General features: G+C 37.3%; 1 long non-coding RNA gene across 3 annotated transcripts; it reads left to right on the top strand.

The window, feature by feature from the left end:
• The first annotated feature begins 368 nt into the window (after positions 1-368).
• LOC113322367 lies at positions 369-4,344 on the top strand. 3 transcript variants are annotated; one of them, XR_003347116.1, is made up of 4 exons: positions 369-1,273; positions 2,486-2,544; positions 2,899-2,970; positions 3,072-3,654. It is a non-coding gene; the product is annotated as an uncharacterized LOC113322367 (long non-coding RNA). The 3 variants fall into 3 exon arrangements; XR_003347115.1 differs by lacking the exon at positions 2,486-2,544 and adding an exon at positions 4,096-4,344 and having other exon boundaries at positions 372-1,273; positions 3,072-3,551; XR_003347114.1 differs by lacking the exon at positions 2,486-2,544 and having other exon boundaries at positions 371-1,273.
• Positions 4,345-16,790: the final 12,446 nt, after the last annotated feature.

The raw sequence follows: 16,790 nt of genomic DNA, 5'->3' as shown, positions 1-16,790 counted from the left end.
GATTTAATATCATGAAGAGAAAATCTAGTGAAAGGAAGATGCAGATACAATTTTGCCGAGAGATCTTTTGCCGAGAGAGAGAAAGTGAAACAGGAAATGAATCTGGAAATGAAACTCATAGCCTATTTTATTAGGTATATATAGTCAAGGGTATTTTTGGTATTACTAATTTCTTCCAAACCCTAAACTTTATTACCAAGCCCTGAAATCTAAAGTTCTGGGCCTAGAAATATCAAAAAGTTTAATTATGAAGTTTATAGTAATGAATCCATTTGGCGGGGCTTGAAAATATAGAACCCATTTAGTTGGGTGATTCTAGTATTTTTCACTTTTTATTATTTGATCGAGCATATAAATACTTCTTTCTCTCCCCCGTTTCCAATCTCACTTTCTCTTTCTTCTTCTCCTCTCGGTCTCCCTCTCTAACCTAAGGAACTGGCTCCATGGAAATGGAGAAATCAGTAAACCTGTTGTTTCAACCAAACTAATAGAAACCCACCCTTCTCTTGATTCTTCTTCTGAAATTCCTCAACTCACTAGTCCAGTTGTAAATCTCAAATCTGCTGGGAACAGATTCAACCCGGTCACTTTTATTTTTTTTATCATTCTAGGGTTTTATCAAAATCTCTAACTAGATCTAAATAAATAAGCATCTCATGGATGATTACTGCTAAAGCTATTTGTTTTAGGGTGTTATAGGGTTTCCGAATCTGAAATTATGAGTGTGATGGAATTGGAGAAAGGGTTTCCTATGAATCTTAAAGACAAAGATGAAGAGAATTTGGGGTTGGAAGGAGATGAGTTCGCTGCAATTATTGAAGAAGATGATGATTTAAAAGGGGTTTCTGCTATTTCCGAGAGAAGAAGCGAAACAATGAGAGAATTGAAGTCACGAATTTGAGAATTAGAAGATGGAATTAGTGATATCATGACAATAATCGATTAGGGTTGCACTGGATTCGAAGTCAGATGGGTTTGATGATGTTGATATGGAGAGGAGAAATCATAGAAGATTAAGAAGAAATTGAAGTTCTTAGAAGTCTAAGATTGAGAAATCAAGAGATTGCATGAGATGAAGAAAATCCAATTGATTCCTGGTAGGATTTGAATACAGGGAATTTTTCTTAACACTAAGTATCATCGATTTACGAGGAGAGAACGAGATTAAGGATTATTCAGAATCCATGAAGAATGGAGAAGTGGTAGGGTTCCATACAAATTTGGTTTGAATTTTGATTGAAGAATCGTTTGAAAAGCTTGGCTTGTATTCAATGTAAGTAAGGTTTTTGTCCCGTTGCTTCAGTAAAATCTTATTTTTATTCTTACTGAAAATGCTTGCTAAATTGGATAATTTCTGCTTACTAGCGTATGTAGAATTTTAGTCATTATTGTGAGTATATAATTCGCATCAAGTCAAATGGAATTTTTGAAGTGACTATGCATGTTCAATTCAATGGTACTCATGTCCTAATACGTCTTATGTGTCTGAATCTCAGAGGACTAAGTTTTATTCTTAAGGTTTGGTTGATAAATGCCTGACTTGCCTAACAAAATTCGTCGGTTTACGGGACTAATGCGAAATTTCATGTAGACTGCATATTTATTTTCCCAACATTTTGTTAATATGAATACAGTGTGGCTTATTTACGTACGATGATTGATGGCCAAACGGGTATTTTTCCTTTGTATGTGCATGAATAAACTCTAAATCCTGGTAACTATTTAGTTGGGAAAATGAGATCTTAATCATATTTGTTATTATTGATTGTTGGATTATAATTGTTGAGTTCAAATGATTTTGTTACTATGGAAAAACTAAGCAAATGATTGTATAATTGGGTTAGCTGTGTATGGCTATTTTACTGAGTCCATCTTATATGTTGATTTAAGTTTTGAATTCACATAAATTGTCTACTAAATAAGTTAGTTGGTCTTAGAATTTAGCTCTTTTTCGGGACTTCGATGTTATCCACTATATTTGGTGCGAGCATTCTGTGGTAGTCAGATACATTTCGTATGCTTCATGTGGGTTTCATATCCTTTCATACGTTGGTATGGAAAGTTATTGGATTTTTCTGATAATTTTGTGTTACTAAAATTGACATGCATAGTGTGAGTCCTTGTATGGTGTGTCTTCCCTATCCCTTATTGGTCAGTTCATTGGAGTTTGAAGTACCTAAATTTACTGGTTGTCGTCTACCCATTAAGGCATAGATGGTGGAACTAAATCTCATCTCTATGTTTGTATGCTTTGTTTTTCATTGCGTTCATTTTGATCAACTCGACTAGAACTGGACCTAACTAGCATGTATTTGTAGAACATCACTATCTACGGTTGACTTAAAATGATATATATTCGCATTATCTCTTCTGAAATAGATGTATAAGGCTGCCAATTGATTTAGCCTTGTTTTGGTGTCATTAGTTGTTGGTCTTGAAATTGTCGACAGTTGTTCTATAATGTTTTGGTAATTGGTGGGTACAGGGAAATATAAAGGGGGAATTGCTCTTATGAGAAAGATTTAGGTGGAAGCAAGGTTTAAGGTACTAAACAGTAGTTAAATCGAAATGAAAATTCAGAGTATGGGTAAATTACGGCATTGAGCATTTTGGTTATTTTTTATTTTAGAATAAGCTAGCTACTGGTTAAATGCTGGCATATCACTAGTGGTGTTAAATAGTTTTCTTCTCAGTTTGTGTTGTTTATTTTAGAATAAGTTAGCTATTATATTGTTATCCTTGCTTCAGATGTGTCGTTTATGGGTGTGATTGTAAACTTAATCATATGTATGTTCAGGTTGAATTTATCTTGTTAGTGGTGTTAAATAGTTTCATATGGGATTTCATTTTGTGCCTTATGTTTTCTTCCCTGTTTGTAAACCTTTCCTGACTTAGCAGGAGTTGCATGTTTGAAGGTTGTTCCTGAAGGTACCGATGCTGCAGTCATAGTGGATTCTTCTGCTCCCATAGGTAATTGATCTTTGTGCAGGCTAATCGTACTTATATGTGACAGTCTCATGTAACTTGAAAATCGGTCTTATCTAATGATGGGCATGTTAAACTTCTGTCAGGTCCTACTCAAGAGCTTTTTGAGAAGCTCTTCTTTGAATCAGTGGCAAAGGCTATTCGACCTGGAGGAGTTGTATGTACCCAGGCAGAAAGCATATGGCTTCATATGCACATCATAGAAGATATTGTCTCAAACTGCCAGATATTTAAAGGCTCAGTTAACTATGTATGGACGACAGTACGCACCTATCCTAGGTTAGCATCACTCTCTATGGAAATTCAGATCTTCCGAGGCATCTGATTTTATGACTTAACATCAAGGAGAATACAAGGTGGCAATCCTTACAACTGAATTATGCAGTTAACATCAAGGAGAATACAAGGTGGCAATACTGGAAATGCTTGTGCTGCTCACCTGGGTATAATCCACAACGAAAGAGCTGAATTAAACTACAACGTACATATGGTTTACTTGAAAGATGAGCATTCCTTCACGTTACTTATACCCCCATCTGAGTTTGAATTACTAAGACCTTAATCTGGTATGCTTCTTGTGAGCGAAAGCATACAAAGTTATTTTTGATCTGTGACATATAAAGTTCGTTACTAATAAATGAGCTCACTTATAATCTTCTTCTTCTTCCACTTGTATCTCCCCTGCGCACATATGATTACTAGTTTAGCTTGTGCAAATATCTTCTTCTTCCCCTGTATGTGCCTTCGATTTCCCTGAAGCTTCTGTTTTGTTGCAATCTTCTCCTATCGTAGTTATGGTTCTGCGATAACTTTCCTGCAGTTTGTGGCCAATAATGCATGTATTTATATACATCTTCCTCCCAGCTAATATTATTAGTTGTTAAGTTACATATGCGATGTGCCCTGCAATAAATTAGCCAACTGTTATCTACATGATCTATATGTCGAATTACTTCACACATGTGCTTTCAGCTACTACCCATTGCTAGAAGGTCGTCTGTCAAATTACCTCACACTGTTGTACATGACCTATATCTGGTAACTTATTTTGTTCTACTGTGTATTATGAACTGAACGAAGTCATTGTACTGTTGTTGATTTGCTTTGCAGGAAGTTGCATGTAAACCAAGGACACATCACATGGATGCTCTGCTTGATATCATTTGTGAAGTATTGGCTAATTAAGTTCATTGTCATAGGAGGAGATGAATTATCATTTTGTTTTTTTATCAGTTGTCTGTTAGTTTAGCATGTTGTTGTCAGAACTTAGCTATCTTGGACATGTATTCTATGAACTCAGTATTGCACCTTTTTTGTGTAATTTTACACCCAATGGATAAAATGAATGAATGTTAAAATTCTCATTTTGATTATAAATTTTAGTTAAATTTGAAGTTGCACTTGAATTTCAGTTAAATTTGAGTTGAATTTGAATTTCAGTTAAATTTGAGGTTGCATTTGAATTTCAGCCTTTCAGACATTTCAGCTGATCTGAATCTATTGTTTTTTTAATATTATAATTCAAATCTATGACCAGTGAAGTTGGTCAGCATCTAGTTACTGCATGAAATGGTCTCTGTTCAGAGACCCACGTGTTAGGGGTCGTGCAATTAAAAAACGCTTTATCAACGGCCCATTCAGAGAATCCTAGAACAGGTCGTTTAACTCATATATATGACTTGTCCTGACGGTCGCGGAATGTCTGTTTCCCACTAGTGCAAGGTACAGTTGTGCTCCTTACGTCTCTGATCCCAGTAGGATACTACGCACTTGATTCCCTTAACTGATCTCTCCCACAAGTAAGAGTTGCTACCACCCAAAGTCGAAGACTTTAATAAACAAATCTGTATCACACAGAAAAGTCTACGGTAATAGATAAATCTGCCTTCCTTAGAAATACCTACGAGTTTTTGTTTAGTGTTTTGATAAATCAAGGTGAACAGGAACCAATTGATAAACCAGAATTATATTCCCGAAGAACAACTCAGTATTATCAATCACCTCACAATAATCTTAATGGACTAGCGAAAGAAGATATTGTGGAATCACAAACGGTGAGACGAAGATGTTTGTGACTACTTTTGTATCTTACCTATCGGAGAAATCAATCTCAAGCCAATCTTACGATTGTACTTAGTACTATAGAAACAACAAGATCAGATCACACAACTACAAGAAAAGTAGTATCGGTCTAGCTTCACAATCCCAATGAAGTCTTCAAGTCGTTAATCTACAGGGTCTCGGTAGAAACCTAAGGTTAAAGGAGAATCGACACTAGCTAATACAACTAGTATCACACATGACATGTGGGGATTAGGTTTCCCAGTTGCTAGAGTTCTCCCTTATATAGTCTTTTAAATCAGGGTTTGCAATCAATGTTAACTTAGTAACAAAGCATTCAATATTCACCGTTAGATGAAAACCTGATTAAATTCAAACTAATATCTTTCAACCGCTAGATCGAAACTTAGCTTGTTACACACAAATGAAATGCACGTTTATTTAGGTTTGTGTAACCGTACACAAAAATGTACATCTAGTTGGTTCAACAGTAGTTAACTAAATGGTTAGCCATATGAGAACTTTCATATCAACCATATTATTCTTTACCATAACTAGTTCAAATGACTCAAATGAACTAGTTGGAGAGTTGTTCAATTGCTTAGATCTTATAGAAGTATACACGACACAATCGAAGAAAAGACGATTTGATTCACTCGAATCGATTCATGAACTTTATAGCCACGGTTTGCAAACTTTCATTCCTTAGTTAATATAAGTTTAAGTTCACGAATAATCGTTTTAAGAAAATAACCAACTTAAGTACGTGTACTGGTAGGAGGACTTAAGTACCCGAATAAATTTGTTTTCAGTTCACAAACTCCAGCAGAAATTCTCGGAATAAGGACTTATACATGTATGAGTTACCACATAATGCTTATATCCAACCATGGTTATATAATCTGAACTCTCATTTGAATCATTGAAACATTCTTAGAGGACGTTATATAGTTGTTGTTCACACACTATTGTCAAAGAAATTTTCAAGTAATTGAAACTTAACATGACTTTCGTCACTAGTAAAGATGAACTTGGACAAAGCGAAAGCGAAATCTTACCAACACATATTTTGAGAAATAGATAAGCGAGTTAAACTCGGCTCGAAATAGCAAATGTGCATAATCAAAGTATATATAGCAAAACGACTTTTGTCTCAAGATAGGAGATAGAGTAGATAGACTTTTGAGTGATAGATAAGTTCAAGTCTTAACATACCTTTTAGTCGATGAAGTTCCACCAGTTCCTCGAGTATTTCTTCGTCTTTGTATGATGATCGCCATGGATTCTTGAGCTCAACTATACTTTCTATCCTAGTCCGAGACTTAGCTATAAGTAGACTAGAAATCAAGACTTATAATTTTGATCACTAACATTGACAACCATGCTTGAGATAGCAATGCATGCGAGTTCGACCGAGCAGTGCTCTAACACATTTAATGGACATTATCAGCAAGTAGCTTGGGAAAACTGGTAGGCCAGGGGATGTGTAAAATTAAGCGTAATAAAACGCGGGCCTACAGTAATACCGCAAGTGCACGGTCGTCAGTTGTAGCTCGTGCAAGTACGGGTCGATCCACAGAGACTGGGTGTGTTTTGTAGTGTTTAGGTATTTGGGCTCTAAATTTCTTTTGTTGGGCTTTGAATACCCTTTGAGTAAATTGGGTCTAATGGGTTTGTTTTTAACAATGAAATGAACTGAGCTTGGGCTCAGTTGGTCTTGAAGTGCACTAGGCTTTGGGCCTTTGAATGATGAACTGTGAACTTGGGCTTTGGTCTCTCAATTAGGCTTTTGCCTTAAACCTGAATTGGATTGGGCCTTTAATTGAGTTCAGGCTTTTGGATTAAGCCCACAGTTGACTGAATTGGGCTTTGAGCCTTAATCTAAACTGTGGCTGGGCCTTAATGAACTGGGCTTCAGTTTGTACAAACAATGGACAGTGGGCTTCAACTTTTGGTTCAAACCTGGGCTTGGTCTTGAACTGAGAACTGAGCTTGGGTTTTTGGATTGCTGTGAGCCAAGCTCAGTTGCAGCAGCAGCAGCAGTGGAAGGAAAGCAGCAGCAGCAACAGGGTTGCAGCAGCAGCAGCACAAGGCAAAGAAAGCAGCGGCAGCAGCAGTACTGCACAGCAGCTGCACAAGCAGTGGAAGGGAGGCAACAAGCCAAGGGAAGAAAACATGGCAAAACAAGGCAATGAAGAAAGAAGAGATGGCAGTGAAGCAAAGACAATGGAGAAAATTTACAAGACAATGACTAAACAGCAAAGAACTAAACAACAACAATGGAAGTGAACCAAGGCCTAAGCCAAGGGCAGGGGAGATGGTGAAGCTAACGGTGATGACAATGCAAGGCCAAGGCAGTGGCTCTAGGCATACAAATGGAATGGAAAGAGAATTAGCTTGCTATGAGCACTAATTTCTCCCATTGCTCAATCAAAACAATGCATCCTAAGCATACAAATGGAATGGAAAGAGAATTAGCTTGCTATGAGCACTAATTTCTCCCATTGCTCAATCAAAACAATGCATCCTAAGCATACAAATGGAATGTAAAGAGAATTAGCTTGCTATGAGCACTAATTTCTCCCATTGCTCAATCAAATCAATGCTTCAAAGCTCTAACCTAGCATTCCACTTCTTGACAGTGAATTAAACCTAACAGTGAACTAAACATAACACTAAACATTTACAGTGAACTAACATGGCACTAACATGACATTAAAATTAAACATAATTAAAACATTGCATGAGATCAAATATCCTAAACATTAGACAAAACAGGGGTATAAGCTAAACAGGGCATAACACATCAAAACATAACAGGAATTAAACATGCATTAACATGGAATTAACATCAAAACAAACACACAACAGTAAAATAAAATTGAAATAAAAATTGCTACTAAACCTAACAAAAATTGAAACATGCACAAACATTAAACATCAAAACAGGAACTGAAACAAGACAGAATTTTAACATGCAATAAACTGAAATTGAAGCAGGAATTGAAATTGAAAATTAAATTGAAATAGAAACCCTAAATTGATTTTGAAATTAAAAACAGAAATTAAAACTAAGGTATCCCATATTAGGGGGTATCTCGGCTAACCCAAGCACACCCCTCACACGTTCTACAAACCCCAGTATTTATACCCTAAATTAGGGTTCATCCAAAATTCCCCAAAAATCAAAAAGATGAAATTAGGTTTTCTATTTTACCTAACTCGTTTGGTCTTGTCGAACCCATGATTATTTTCTTCTTTCTCGGTCCTTCTCCGCCTCCAATTGTGATCTATAACCTCATCTATTTCATCAACTCTTCACGCCTAGGGTTCCAGCGAGAAAGAGGGGTGATGGGATGATGTAATAGATGTCTAGAGAGTAGGGGGATGATGATGATTGAGACAGAGGAGTGGGTGGTAGAGAAGGTGGAGTTGTTGATGGAGAAGGTGGTGGTGATGGAACTGGTGAAGAAGGTGGTGAAGTTGTAGAGAGGGATGGGGGAGGTGAAGTCGATGGTTTTGGGAGAAGGTCTGTTTGGTTGGGTAGTATAGGGTTTGGTGTTAGAGTGTTGATCGGGGATATCAAGTTGGATGATCTTCGAAGCTAGGCCATGGAATATGGAGATGGTAGGTGGATCGGACGGCTAAGGAAGAAGCAGCTTGTAGCGACCGTAGGATGTAAAATACAACGAAGTTAACGGCTCTAGATGGGGTTAGGTGTTGTAGTGTTAAGCGGAAGTATCGAGGTTTGATGCGCAGGCAAAGAAGCGACCGTATGATCTAAATGTGATCTAATCTGAAGGCTTGGAATTTAGGCACTATGGTGTTTTGCAGGAGCTTCAGATTTTGATGCGCGATGAAGGAGCGACCGTAGGATGATGAGTTGGATCCAATCTGACGGCTGAGAATGGAGGCGGTTTTGGTTATAGAAAATGGGTTTGGGTAAGGGTTTTGGGCCTTGGGTATGCCAAGCCCATATCTTCTTTAAGAACAATTCTTCCTTCTTGAGCCCATTCCTAGCTTTTTGGACTTGTGCGCACCATTCTTTGCGGCTTCCTTGCGTAATTTCTTCCGGCTTTTCACTACTTTTCAGCTCTTTTCTGCTCCGCAAGTCATCCAGACTTTATTTATTACCTAAAAATGCAAAATTAAGTAAGAAAAATATTTATTCTTGAAAACAATGAAAATACAGAATATGGGATAAAATGTAGAATTAATGCGCAAAAGATGAGTTAAATGCCAACAAAAAGGGATAAATATATACATTATTTGGCACTCATCAAATACCCTCAAACCTGAATTTTACTTGTCCTCAAGTAAAACAAAACTAAGGAAATCCTAACTATACCACTGTCGCTGGTCTCTCGAATGCATTTAGCGTATGCACTAAGCCTTTTAAACCACTAAGTGTCCCTAGTGGACGAGTTGAAGTCTCGTGAAGGTTTGCTTAGAACGTACCTACAAAGTTCTAGGTCAAAATATAAGCTCAGATTCCATCAAATGTGACATGTGCAAAACAGTTTAAGCTCACAGCAAAATGGAGATGTCAATCTAGCTATCAAAGGCACAATCCTAGCACTGATAACAAATAAAGACATGTGATAAGAGTGTAAAGTGTATCTACACATGTGTAAAGAAAGATCTGAAGTTATGACTACTAATCACCAAGAGATAGTTTCTCAGGCTAAGAACTGAGGTCGAAATCTAGCTAGCTGTCCAGACTTTACGAGAATTGTGAATGAGTTGGAGGTATTTCACAATTACTCGCGTTGTACATCAATGGCATACACCCTCCTTGCTTATTACAAAGAAACAACAAAATGACTCTTTACATGACTCTTATTTACATTGACTATTCTCTTTTTATTTTTGGAACAAGAGATGATGGAATTGATAAGTACTTGATTTTTTTTTTTTTTGATATTTTTTTCTGAATATATATTTTTTTTTTTTTTTTTTTTTTTTTTTTTTTTTTTTTTTTGAAGGAAACACTTTTGATAAATACAAAAGGAAAAAAAATTACATGACACTTTGCAAGAGGTAGCCCTTTTTGATGCACCCAGTTAAATTCGATGGTTGTCTTTCTTAATGTAACCTCCACCTTCTATCCCAACCAACCAAAGAACAAGCTAGTCAAGTTTCGTTCAGTATTCTAAAGTGATTGGCAATCGTAACTTCCTATCAAACACCTTGAAGATCGAGGCCATACATGTATTGGTAGATCGTGCGCGTGCAAATTTCTTATCACTATGTGAATTGTGCTAGAATCAGGGTGCCTAAATATCTAGACTAAGACTCCTAATAATTACATATTTGCACAAGAGTCAACATTTCAAGGTAAATGAGCTCCATTTTTATGATTTTTTAATTTTTTAATTTTTAATTTTGATTTTTCAATTTTTTTGGAATTTTTCAATTTTTTCAAAAAGAAGAAGGAGTTCGTTTTCAATTATGGCAAATTATCATGGTATCTACTCTATACCCCCAAACCTAAACTAAACATTGTCCTCAATGTTTCAAAATATGGAAAGAATTAAAATGCAACATATGGAAAGGGACATGCTGAGTAGAGTAAAAGGAGAGAGAATACCCGATTTCGGCGAAAGCAGAATTAAAACTCCGTTATTCAAGGCAAAAATCCAACATATTTCAGCCGAGATCATATTGGATTAGCAAAATATATACAAAAGGAACAAAAGGGTTTTTAAGAAATTTTATCTACTGGATTATATACAAAAAATTCACCATACACCAAAAGTCTAAAGAGTTGAGGATCAACCCAAAAGAAAAGTGTAGAGACATAGAAAGTTTCAAAACACTAAAATTGGACTTAAATGGGAGTGAGAGTGAAAAACCGAATGAATCACCCCTAAACCAAAATTTTCAACAGGTTACTTTTAAGCACAAAATCTAATTTTAGGGGTTCAGGATTCAAAAGGTCTAACTCATAATGGACTGTTTTCGGGATGGGCAAAGAAATGCATTCCAACTGTGGCTCTTTAAAAGTGTTATATTTTGAAGCAAAATAGTCCAAGAGGACTTGGGAGCACACAGTTCCAATCCTAGATTAGGAATTTCAGAAAAATGGTTTGACAATATGGGTACAAACCAAATCTAGGTTGGGTGGAAGGCCATCAGATTGTGACTTAGGTAGAAGAATAGGCATATCATTATCAATCAAATCAAAATCTCTAACTCATCTACACATGTCACATCATGCTCACAATCATCAATCAAATTGGCAAGATCACAATCAGAATTATCAACATCATCAACAGATTTATTCTCGTGTATCGGCACATCAGGGGAAACATCACATGGAATACTAGAAGAAATATCATGCATTAAGGTCGGGGCAGAGAAGCCTAATGTATTTGAACCCAAAGGTTCCATAACATTTTCAGTATAGACATGTTCTTCTAACATAACATCATAATCATCATCATCATCATGATAGGGATTTTGCAATCTAGGATAATTTTCAATCCTAAGGTCGGAGCTATTACAAGAATAAAACTCTAATTCATGGGGGTGACTCATATCATGTGGTGTTGTTCCTGTTTCCCTAACGGATTCCCATTGATGGGTTTTCTCTGCAATCTCGGCTAAAAAATTCCATGCATCATCCACAGATTTATCAATAAACTCACCATTACACATAGACTCAACCATGGTTCGAGATTTAAAGTCTAGTCCCTCATAGAGGATGACGACAAGTCTCCACTTCTCAATCCATGGTGCGGACATTCACTCAACAAATCATTAAAACGTTCAAAATAGTGAAAAACAGTTTCCTCATCCAATTGGACAAAACAATTGATACTTTGACGAATAGCGATGGTCCTATGATGTGGAAAGAATTTTTTGAAAAATAGATCTGTGAGTTGGTCCCAAGTGTTGATTGATTGTGGTCTCAAACCGTAAAACCATGTTTTGGCCCTTTCCTTTAAAGAAAATGTAAACAAACGCAATTTCAGAGAGTCTTCGGACATATGATCAGGTTGCATAGTCCGACAAATTTGTTCAAACTCTCTTACATGAGTATAGGGGTTCTCAGAATCGAACCCTCGAAATATAGGAAGTATTTGTATCATGCTTGCATTTATTTTAAAAGGGTTATTGGTTTGAGGTAATACAATACATGATAATGGAATTTTTATTGACGGATACATGTATTCATGGAGAGCACGAGGTTGGCCCATTTGAAAAGACACAAAGCCCACTATTTGGTTTTAATGGGTTTTCAAAAATTTGGTTTTTATGGGAAAATTTTGGTTTTGATGGGATATATTTGAAAAAGAAATTTGGTTTAAAATGGGAGCAAAGTAAAGAAATTTGGTTTTAAAATTGGGAGCAAAAGAAATTTTGGTTTTTTGGGAGAAAAGTTTTTTTTTTTTTTTTCTTTTTTTTTTTTAAGAAAGAAAATAAAATTTGGTTTTTGAATGGGAGCAAGCCCACTGTTTGTTTTGTGTTTGCTTTGGCTCCGCTTGGTTGAAAACTTTTGGTGGAACTGAGTCCAAAATCTCGGCCTAGAATTTGGGTACTCGGCCCACTAGCGAGTTCAACTAGCGTGATCGGTTACAAGCTCAGCTGGGTTTAAAAACCCAGAATATAAAATACAAGTCCAAATTAAACAAGCTCACAAAAATTAAATACACAAGCCCACAAATTAAACAAACAAACCCACAAATAAATTATTACAAACCCAACAGAAAATAAGAGAAGCCCAAAAATTGGCTTTAATATTACAAGCCCACAATTAAAAAATTGGAAGCCCACAATTCGGGTTCTCTTAAATGGGTTACCTTTTAAGCACAGCCCAGCTGCTCTGATATTGTTGCAAAAACCCAGTTGGGCTTTGGTTCTTTTCCTTGGTGGCGTCCCAGCAGAGGAAAACAGGTTCAGAACAGCAGGTCCAACAGCAAATGAAGTGAAGCAGATGCAGATGCAAATGCTATGCAGTGAAATGCAAAAATAGCTAATAAAACAACAAGAAAAACACAGCACCAATCCCCGGCAGCGGCGCCAAAAACTTGGTAGGCCAGGGGATGTGTAAAATTAAGCGTAATAAAACGCGGGCCTACAGTAATACCGCAAGTACACAGTCGTCAGTTGTAGCTCGTGCAAGTACGGGTCGATCCACAGAGACTGGGTGTGTTTTGTAGTGTTTAGCTATTTGAGCTCTAAATTGCTTTTGTTGGGCTTTGAATACCCTTTGAGTAAATTGGGTTTAATGGATTTGTTTTTAACAATGAAATGAACTGAGCTTGGGCTCAGTTGGTCTTGAAGTGCACTAGGCTTTGGGCCTTTGAATGATGAACTGTGAACTTAGGCTTTGGTCTCTCAATTAGGCTTTTGCCTTAAACCTGAATTGGATTGGGCCTTTAATTGAGTTCAGGCTTTTGGATTAAGCCCACAGTTGACTGAATTGGGCTTTGAGCCTTAATCTAAACTGTGGCTGGGCCTTAATGAACTGGGCTTCAGTTTGTACAAACAATGGACAGTGGGCTTCAACTTTTGGTTCAAACCTGGGCTTGGTCTTGAACTGAGAACTGAGCTTAGGTTTTTGGATTGCTGTGAGCCAAGCTCAGGTGCAGCAGCAGCAGCAGTGGAAGGAAAGCAGCAGCAACAACAGGGTTGCAGCAGCAGCAGCACAAGGCAAAGAAAGCAGCAGCAGCAGCAGTACTGCACAAGCAGTGGAATGGAGGCAACAAGCCAAGGGAAGAAAACAGGGCAAAACAAGGCAATGAAGAAAGAAGAGATGGCAGTGAAGCAAAGACAATGGAGAAAATTTACAAGACAATGACTAAACAGCAAAGAACTAAACAACAACAATGGAAGTGAACCAAGGCCTAAGCCAATGGCAGGGGAGATGGTGAAGCTAACAGTGATGACAATGCAAGGCCAAGGCAGTGGCTCTAGGCATACAAATGGAATGGAAAGAGAATTAGCTTGCTATGAGCACTAATTTCTCCCATTGCTCAATCAAAACAATGCATCCTAAGCATACAAATGGAATGGAAAGAGAATTAGCTTGCTATGAGCACTAATTTCTCCCATTGCTCAATCAAAACAATGCATCCTAAGCATACAAATGGAATGTAAAGAGAATTAGCTTGCTATGAGCACTAATTTCTCCCATTACTCAATCAAATCAATGCTTCAAAGCTCTAACCTAGCATTCCACTTCTTGACAGTGAATTAAACCTAACAGTGAACTAAACATAACACTAAACATTTACAGTGAACTAACATGGCACTAACATGACATTAAAATTAAACATAATTAAAACATTGCATGAGATCAAATATCCTAAACATTAGACAAAACAGGGGTATAAGCTAAACAGGGCATAACACATCAAAACATAACAGGAATTAAACATGCATTAACATTAAGATTAACATGGAATTAACATCAAAACAAACACACAACATTAAAATAAAATTGAAATAAAAATTGCTACTAAACCTAACAAAAATTGAAACATGCACAAACATTAAACATCAAAACAGGAACTGAAACAAGACAGAATTTTAACATGCAATAAACTGAAATTGAAGCAGGAATTGAAATTGAAAATTAAATTGAAACAGAAACCCTAAATTGATTTTGAAATTAAAAACAGAAATTAAAACTAAGGTATCCCATATTAGGGGGTATCTCGGCTAACCCAAGCACACCCCTCACACGTTCTACAAACCCCAGTATTTATACCCTAAATTAGGGTTCATCCAAAATTCCCCAAAAATCAAAAAGATGAAATTAGGTTTTCTATTTTACCTAACTCGTTTGGTCTTGTCGAACCCATGCTTCTTTTCTTCTTTCTCGGTCCTTCTCTGCCTCCAATTATGATCTATAGCCTCATCTATTTCATCAACTCTTCACGCCTAGGGTTCCAGCGAGAAAGAGGGGTGATGGGCTGATGTAATAGATGGATAGAGAGTAGGGGGATGATGATGATTGAGACAGAGGAGTGGGTGGTAGAGAAGGTGGAGTTGTTGATGGAGAAGGTGGTGGTGATGGAACTGGTGAAGAAGGTGGTGAAGTTGCAGAGAGGGATGGGGGAGGTGAAGTCGATGGTTTTGGGAGAAGGTCTGTTTGGTTGGGTAGTATAGGGTTTGGTGTTAGAGTGTTGATCGGGGATATCAAGTTGGATGATCTTCGAAGCTAGGCCATGGAATATGGAGATGGTAGGTGGATCGGACGGCTAAGGAAGAAGCAGCTTGTAGCGACCGTAGGATGTAAAATACAACGAAGTTAACGGCTCTAGATGGGGTTAGGTGTTGTAGTGTTAAGCGGAAGTATCGAGGTTTGATGCGCAGGCAAAGAAGCGACCGTAGGATCTAAATGTGATCTAATCTGAAGGCTTGGAATTTAGGCACTATGGTGTTTTGCAGGAGCTTCAGATTTTGATGCGCGACGAAGGAGCGACCGTAGGATGATGAGTTGGATCCAATCTGACGGCTGAGAATGGAGGCGGTTTTGGTTATAGAAAATGGGTTTGTAATAAGCAAGGAGGGTGTAAAGAGTCGGTATAGAAAATGGGTATAGGCAGAATGGAGACGGTATAGGCAGAGCAGGTGGTGGTGATGAGTGCTAAAAAGTGCATATTTCTATATATTTTTCTGATTTTGGGGGAAACTTTCATGTATAAATTGAGACTGTGGGTGTTGTTGTAGAATCATGCCTGGATTAACCAGAGCATCAGTAGAATAATTTTAGGTTTCCTTTTGTTTTGCAATTATAATTTTCAATCCACTGTTAGTATAAGTTGTTCTTTAATGTTTAGTGTTTCAATTTCAATATCAATGTTTAACATGTTCTAGCTTTACTTGTTAGGGAATGGATGAATCTTTAATCTCTGCTGTGTAGTACATTGTCATATTGCTCTTGAATGTTAAACCAGTTTAGGAATTACTTGAACTTGGTTAGTCATCACCTTACTTTCACATTGCATGCCATGTATGCATTGTAGTTAGATGCATAAGCTGTTGATAAATTGCAACTCATGCTAGATAGATAAGCTTTTGACTAGTTGTGCCTTAGAAAGACAACTAGTGCTTTGGAATCATATCATAGTTGAGTTGGGTTTAACTTTCTATAGGAGAATACATTGTAGAAGTTAAGGTGGATTCAAGCCCTTATTCCATCCATAACATCTTCACTCATCCACCTTCACTGTCCACTTTTGTTTTTTTGTTTTCCTTAATTGTTTTTCTCTTGTTCCATTGCTGTCTTTACAGCCCATCAATTGTCCGTTGTGGTGTTAATAACACCACACATCCTCATTGTTCACTGCCCCTAAGAACAAGTTAGCAAAAGAAGCAAGAAACTAAAAATAGCAAATATTTGCCCACCTTGTCCCTGTGGACAAACCCTGCTTGCCCTGTTCTATACACTAGAGCCTGTGCACTTGCAGGAATCATTTTTGTGACTCTTTTAGAGAGCCACCAAGTTTTTGGCGCCGCTGCTGGGGACTGGTGCTGTGTTTTTTGTAGTTTTATTAGCTATTTTTGCATTTCACTGCATAGCATTTGCATCTGCATCTGCTTCACTTCATTTGCTGTTGGACCTGCTGTTCTGAACCTGTTCTTCCTCTGCTGGGACGCCACCAAGGAAAAGAACCAAAACCCAACTGGGTTTTTGCAACAATATCAGAGCAGCTGGGCTATGCTTAAAAGGTAACCCATTTAAGAGAACCCGAATTGTGGGCTTCCAATTTTTTAATTGTGGGCTTGTA

This window comes from Papaver somniferum, chromosome 11, assembly GCF_003573695.1.
Source record: "Papaver somniferum cultivar HN1 chromosome 11, ASM357369v1, whole genome shotgun sequence".
NCBI classification, from domain to species: Eukaryota; Viridiplantae; Streptophyta; class Magnoliopsida; order Ranunculales; family Papaveraceae; genus Papaver; species Papaver somniferum.
This window is presented reverse-complemented; position numbering and strand designations above follow the sequence as displayed.